The 6,043-nt window shown below is 53.8% G+C and overlaps 1 long non-coding RNA gene across 2 annotated transcripts; it reads left to right on the forward strand.

The window, feature by feature from the left end:
• The first annotated feature begins 4,586 nt into the window (after positions 1 to 4,586).
• LOC106733496 (uncharacterized) lies at positions 4,587 to 5,494 on the forward strand. 2 transcript variants are annotated; one of them, XR_003547340.1, is made up of 3 exons: positions 4,587 to 4,740; positions 4,830 to 5,015; positions 5,420 to 5,494. It is a non-coding gene; the product is annotated as an uncharacterized LOC106733496 (long non-coding RNA). The 2 variants fall into 2 exon arrangements; XR_003547341.1 differs by having other exon boundaries at positions 4,830 to 5,025; positions 5,420 to 5,487.
• Positions 5,495 to 6,043: the final 549 nt, after the last annotated feature.

The raw sequence follows: 6,043 nt of genomic DNA on the forward strand, positions 1-6,043 counted from the left end.
CATGGAGGGGGTTCCAAGGCTGGCGTGCCCCGGGTCCCGACTCTGAGACTCAGCAGAGCCTGCAGCCGGTAGGAAGCACCTCCTGAACACGCACGTCACTGTGGCGTGCTCAGACCGGCCACCCACTCGGGGCTGGCTCCGCGTCAAGGCACGGGTTCTAATGGTGCAATCCCTCGCGCACGACACGTGCTCCCGTGGGCACACTGCCACTCACGTGGGGCCACCTCTGTCACCTGCATCATCTCCCCATCATCAGGGCCTGGCCACATGGGGACACAGGGGGAGGCGATGACGACCCACTAGGAACACTGCGTGGCGCTGCTGGGTGGCCCCCAGGGCCCCGGCCAGGACTCAGTGCAACCATCACCTCTCCACAGCCTCGGCCGGGAGACTGGCGTGCCTCCCTGGTGCCCCAGCACTCTACCCTCCTGCTGTGCCCTCTGTGTGCTCAGCCAGGCCCCCTGCTAGCCCGGGGGCATGTCTTCCTGCGGGCTGTACCCCTGTCACCCGCGTACACACCCTGTGGGTAAACACGAGGGTCCATCTGGGGAGAGAGCCCAGCCACCTGCCTGCGGGAGCTTCCAGTCGCCAAAGGCTCTCCACAATAGTGGCTTCAATGAGAGGACATGCGAGCAATCTAGCAAAACAAAAGCAAGTGAGTTCGGAGAGTCGTGGTGGTGTAGACTGCTTCCTGGACTTCCTGACAACCTGTGAGTGTTCGTTATCTCTGACTGACAACACCATCTCTCTATTTTTTTTTTTTAGAGAGAGAGATTTTTGCTATAAGGCATATGCACTTGCTGGAGACAGAGAGAAAAAGCAAGAAATCACCCCCTGGGGGAATGACCATGCTACAATCCCTTCTCCTCCGTTTTCCTCTTGGGATCTTGAGCACGCACGCACACATGCCTGGCGTGAGTTTAAGCCACCAGGTCCGGGACTTGAACTGTGGTTGACTACATGGGAGTCCAGCGACATAGCCACGTGCTCTGCTGGTCCCGACAACACCGTTTCTGGGAACTGACCTCTGCTAGCTTCCTAGGAATGCTGGAACAGAGAACAAACTCGGTGGCTTAAACTTCATGCCCTGAGAGTTCTGGAGGCCAGAAATGGAAACACAGCGTGATGGGGCCTCTGTCCTGTGCCTCCCCCTGCCTCGGTAGTTGCCTGCATCCTCGGCTTGTACCCATGCCTCCCCAGCCTCTGCCCCACATCGCCTTTGCCTCCGTGTGCCTGTGCTCCTCCTTCTCTGGTTTATAGGACACTTTGTCACTTGGATTTGGGGCCCACCTAGACTACCCAGGGCACTGTCCCCACCTCAAGACCGCTCGTGCCATCCTGAAGAGTCTTCCAAATAAGCTCACGTTCACAGGTTCTGGAAGTTAGAACATGGACACAGCTTTGGGGACCACCTTTGACCCTCTATGTTACCTGTGGAAAAATTTTTTCCATGTTAGAGAGAGAGATTTTTGCTATAAGGCATATGCACTTGCTGGAGACAGAGAGAAAAAGCAAGAAATCACCCCCTGGGGGAATGACCATGCTACAATCCCTTCTCCTCCGTTTTCCTCTTGGGATCTTGAGCACGCACGCACACATGCCTGGCGTGAGTTTAAGCCACCAGGTCCGGGACTTGAACTGTGGTTGACTACATGGGAGTCCAGCGACATAGCCACGTGCTCTGCTGGTCCCGACAACACCGTTTCTGGGAACTGACCTCTGCTAGCTTCCTAGGAATGCTGGAACAGAGAACAAACTCGGTGGCTTAAACTTCATGCCCTGAGAGTTCTGGAGGCCAGAAATGGAAACACAGCGTGATGGGGCCTCTGTCCTGTGCCTCCCCCTGCCTCGGTAGTTGCCTGCATCCTCGGCTTGTACCCATGCCTCCCCAGCCTCTGCCCCACATCGCCTTTGCCTCCGTGTGCCTGTGCTCCTCCTTCTCTGGTTTATAGGACACTTTGTCACTTGGATTTGGGGCCCACCTAGACTACCCAGGGCACTGTCCCCACCTCAAGACCGCTCGTGCCATCCTGAAGAGTCTTCCAAATAAGCTCACGTTCACAGGTTCTGGAAGTTAGAACATGGACACAGCTTTGGGGACCACCTTTGACCCTCTATGTTACCTGTGGAAAAATTTTTTCCATGTAATAATTTTTAAATGAAGTCAAATAACATAAGCTTTTATGCACAAGGATCGCTAGCATAGTATTAAAAGCAGGGAAAACAGCGTAGGGATTTGTGAACATCGTCAGAGTCAAAATGGAGTCGTTCATGTCAACCGTGTTAAACCCTGACTTAAGAGATCTTGGGGAATGGTAGCCAGTGGCATAGTACTTAAGGTAGCTGGATCCCACATGGCTGACAGCACGGTTCAAGTCCCAGACCCGACAACTTGAAAAACACGCCAGGCACACATGCGCGCATGCCCAAGATCCTGAGAGGAGAATGGAGGAGAAAGGGTTGCAGTCATCCCCCTGGGGGAGGGGTAATTTCTCACTTTCTCCCCCGGGGGAGGGGTAATTTCTCACTTTCTCTCTCTCCCTCTCTCCAGCTAGTGCACACCCTATAGCAAAAAAACAAAAAAGAGAGCTGAGGGGCTGTGTCTCACACGTATGTCTGGGCACAAGAACTATTGTAAGGACCACCTGTGCCCGGGCACTGCCTGGCCAACCGACATCAGCCCATGCCACAACGATCCACATGAGGGGTGACAGAGTTCGCCCAGTCGCTCACCCCCAAACCACTGACCCACTTCCCCGCTTGCAGACTTTGCTTGGAAAACCATCCTGTATTCTGAAAGACTTTGCACACATGTCCAGGGCGACTTGGGTATTGGGGTGCCCAGGAGTCACCCCCGATCCAGACAAGCTGTTTCTACTCTCCTCCCTTTGCCTCATATTTCCCTTAGGTTGGAGGTCAAACACGAGGAGGGTACTGAGCAAACCTTTCTGCAACACAAGGTCAGTGACTGTCACAGCCATTGAAAGCCTTTCCAGAGGATTCATAACATGGGAAATGTTCATATCGTAATATTATAGCTGGAAGGACCAGCAGGTGGCGTAAGGGTTACATCACTGGACTCCCACATGACTGACCGCAGTTCGCGTCCTGGACCCAGAGGCTCGAAACTCATGCTGGACACGTGCGTACGCGTGCCCAAAATCCCGAGAGGAGAATAAAGAAGCGATTGTGGCGTGGCCTTCCCCTCTGGGGTGGGCGGCGGTGATGTCTTCCTTTCTGCATCTGTCTCTGGGTCTCCAGTGAGTGCACATACCCTTTAGCAAAAATCTCTCTCCAAAAATAAATAAATAAAGATGGAGAAAGAACATAAAATGGCCTTTGCAGCCTGATTGTAGCATCGTTCAAGAGTAACAGGAAGAATTGTGCCTTCTGGAAAGTACTTACGCGAGCGGCTCAGCGGCCGGTTTCTTCCTTCTTTCTACTCCTCTGTGTCCTCTAAATGAGCGTGAATTATGTTTGTGATTTGGACAAATTTTAGGGAGAACTGGTTTAAAAAGAGAAATGCAGCCCGACGTGGTGACTGACCACCAGTTAAAATGGAAGTAAAGGGATGAAAACAATATAAACGCGATGTAAATGATAAACACGAAACCTGATACGCGCTATAAACCCACAAGGCCGAGGAGAGGGGGACAGAGAGGACGGGAGAAGCTTACCCACGCTCGAGCATGCAACGCGGGGAAGGGAGGTGCAGGGAGCCTGCGTGCCTGGCTCTGACGGCGTCGGGTGCTGCAAAGGCGGGGTGGCCTGGGCTGCAGGTGAGGTTGGAAGTAGGGACAGCAGGGCAACAGGTGGTGTGGAGGTTAAGGTGCTGGATCCCACGTGACCGACTCTGTGGTTCAAGTCCTGGACCTGGGGAGCTTGGAAAACACACGGTGTGTGTGCATTTGTGCCCAAAATCCTGAGAGGAGAATGGAGAGGGGACTGTAGCACAGTCATCCTCCCCCGGGGTTGGGGGGATTTCTCACTTCCTCTCTCCCTCGCTGTCTCTCCAGCAAGCACACATGCTCTATGGCAAAAAAAATAATAAATAAATAGGTAGGAAGATCTCTGTTCAGTCTTATCTTAGTCTTCCTCGGGCACCCAGAGAATGGTGTCCCCTCACCCCGACTGTTTCTTCTTCTCCCTTACCCCGATCAGTGCTTAATCCACGGTTAGTTGTTTACCCCTCTCGCCAGCTGGCAGGTGAACAATTCCGGCATCACCCACTCCTCCCTCCCCAACCCCTGCACCACCTGAACCTGGCAAAGGCCACAGCAAGTGCTCGTGGGGAACAAAATGGAAGTCAAGGAAATCTCTCCCCCAAAAACTAAAAATACAAGGTGAAAGGTAAAAAGGTACCTTTCTTCCTTGGTTCTTTCAGTACCGTTTGTCTAGTTACATGCATACATTATTTTAGAAGAGTAACACTTTACTAGTTAACATTTTTGAATGAGCAGGATTCTAGAAACGTGCGCCTTATTTGCCATGTTGCCAACAGCCAGAAGGGGACAGAAGGTCAAGTGACAGCGGGAGGGAGGAGGCCAGGGCCGGGCAGAGGCACTGCCAGGAAGTGAGGCTCCGGAACTCGGGACAACAGGTGGCCCTGAGCGTGTGCAGAAATAGACACACGGCCCACGGCTGCGGCGAGGTCACACAGGAAGCGCGAGGAGAGCCCAGCAGGTCCTGGGCGCTCAGGAAAGCTGTTTACTCCTGCTGTCCGCGATCTCGCCAGGTCCTGTGAGTCTGGCCTGGCCACATGTCCATGCCTCGCAGACACCTTCCTGGGCGTCCTTCACAGTGACGGTCTGTTTCTCTGTGCCCACCAGGCTCACTCCAGGCCCGCGGACCTCAGAAGCAGAACTCCACTTCCGCATGTACCCGACAGAGGGTGTCCAGGGAGAACGTGGTGAAGTCCCAGCCCCCGTGGCTTCGTCAATGGGAGCTGAAGGTCAAATTCAGCGGCAGAGCAGTTCTGCCTCTCAGGGCTGCAGGGAGAGCACCTGCAACCGGAGGTGAGCGGAGGTCAGTGCTGTGCCTGGGACGGGCTGCACGGCTGGACCCCTGCAGTGCAAACTGAGACGCGCAGACCTTGGTTTGAATTCCAGCCCTGCTGTTCCCTAGGCAGTGAGCTTGGACAAGGGGCTCGTGTCATCTTCTGAGAGGAGAGAGAGGCGCTCACGTTTGCAGGTCTGTGAGGAGCGAATTAGGCATCTACGTGCTCAGTGCACGCCCCCTCACCCTTCTGCTCACACGAGCGCAGCCTCCCATCAAAATCCAGGCAACCGTCTGTGTTAGCTGCCTGTGGCTGCTGCGACAAATCGCCCCAACTGCGTGGCTTAATGCACTCACTCTTTTTTTTTTTTTAAGAATTATTTAATTGTCTTTATCATTATTATTATGTTTTAATTTGTTACAGTGCATGTATCTTGAGGGAAAGTGACAGAGCAAGCCACCAGGTCCAGGACTTGAACTGTGGTCAACTATGTGAGAGTCCAGCAATGTCACCATTACGCCATCCGCTGGTCCCAATACACTAAGTTTCTGTCTCATGGTTCTGGAGTCAGAAGTGTGAAATTCATTTCACTGGGCTAAAATCGAGGGCCTGTACTCCTGCGGGCTCCAGGGAGAATCCATTCCTTGCCTTTTCAGCTTCTATAGCTGTCCCCACGCTTGGCACGTGGCCCCTTCCTCCTCAGAGCGCGCCGTTCCACCCTCTGCTCCCTAGTCATACCTCCTCTCTCCCACCTAGTCCCCCTCCGACACTGCGTGCACCAGCCGATCAGGATGGCGCCCCACCTTGAGATCTTGAACTTCAAGGCCCCAGGTAACAGAGCCACAAATTCTGGCAATTTGGACATGGAAATCTTTGGGGATCCTTATTCAACTACCACATCAGATTTCTAATACCCCAACCAGGAGCCTGGGAGGTCTGCACAGGAGAGAAGCGACCAGCAAGGCGTTTGCAGAAGGCCCTTTGGGCTGAAGTTGGGGAAGGTTCTTGGCTGGAAGGTGCAGCTTTGGTTTGTCTGTGGGCCCAGAC

The sequence above is a fragment of the Tupaia chinensis genome, unplaced genomic scaffold (assembly GCF_000334495.1).
Source record: "Tupaia chinensis unplaced genomic scaffold, TupChi_1.0 Scaffold143913_1, whole genome shotgun sequence".
NCBI classification, from domain to species: domain Eukaryota; kingdom Metazoa; phylum Chordata; class Mammalia; order Scandentia; family Tupaiidae; genus Tupaia; species Tupaia belangeri.